Here is a 1,052-nt window from a genome sequence, read left to right as displayed (position 1 = left end):
AAGTAATTTCAGGTATCTTGTACCGTGATGCACCTGGTCCCGAAGTAGTGATGGGAACCAACAGAATTGGGGCTACCCATTTTATTTTTAAAATCCCCCCTACAGCAAAGAAGCAGAATCCCCAAAAGAGATGCAGGGTATGCTACAGCAGGGGGCAAAGAAAGGACACCACATTTTACTGTCCAGATTGCCCTGGAAAACCTGCACTCTGTGTCGGTGACTGCTTCAAGCTGTATCACACAGTTTCCCATTTTTAATTTTTTTTTTGTTCCTGCTCCATTTTTGTATTTTTTTTTAATTTTTTGTTACATTTACTGTTTTTTAGCTTTTATTTGCTCCACCATTTTTAAGCGTTTTTATTTGCACTGTCAAGTGACCCCTGTGTCCATTCCGTGGCATGAGGGACCACTTAAGGTGCTAGATCAAATCCCTTCTTGGAGATAGGCCAGGCTTTCTTGTAACCTGTCCCTACTGATAGTTGGGTACAAGCATTTTTCTTTACCCAGATGTAAAATTCCTACTGAATTTGAATTGCTCATGTTCCAAATGTGGCCCTTTTGCCCCCAAACAATCTGACAAACCCATGCATGTGGGGTATCAATGTACTCAGGAGATGTTGCTGGACACATATCTGGGTGTTGTGTGACAGCAACATATACCAGGAGCTGTAATTTCACACCTGAAGTACAAAGTATGTGAAAAAAACACCAAAAACAATTACTATCCCAAACTTTGACAAGGGTTGGTGGTAGGATTAGTGCATGGAAAGGGTTAAACTATCAGCATCTAAAATACCCTGGGGTGTCTAGTTTTCAAAAATATATGGTTTGGTGGGGTAAATTTAATTTGCTGGCTTCAAAGATGCCCCAAATACCACATAGAGACAGAATTACCAGATTCAGAGAAAAATGGTTTTGAATTAGCAAAACGCTACTTGTACTTATTGCCCCATAACGTGTAGAAGAAAGCAAAAAAACATAAAAACATTGGGTATTTCTAAACTCGGGACAAATAGTAGAATCTATTTAGCAGGTTTTTTCAGTAGTTTTTTA

The 1,052-nt window shown here is 39.3% G+C and overlaps 1 non-coding gene across 1 annotated transcript; it reads left to right on the top strand.

Annotated features, from left to right (window-relative positions):
* The first annotated feature begins 360 nt into the window (after positions 1-360).
* Positions 361-490, top strand: LOC149299774 (small nucleolar RNA SNORA35). The gene has a single exon (XR_016272358.1). It is a non-coding gene; the product is annotated as a small nucleolar RNA SNORA35 (small nucleolar RNA).
* Positions 491-1,052: the final 562 nt, after the last annotated feature.

Source organism: Sceloporus occidentalis, unplaced genomic scaffold, assembly GCF_023333645.1.
Source record: "Sceloporus occidentalis isolate IW3139 unplaced genomic scaffold, rSceOcc1.0.p SCAF_28, whole genome shotgun sequence".
Classification (NCBI taxonomy): Eukaryota; Metazoa; Chordata; class Lepidosauria; order Squamata; family Phrynosomatidae; genus Sceloporus; species Sceloporus occidentalis.
This window is presented reverse-complemented; position numbering and strand designations above follow the sequence as displayed.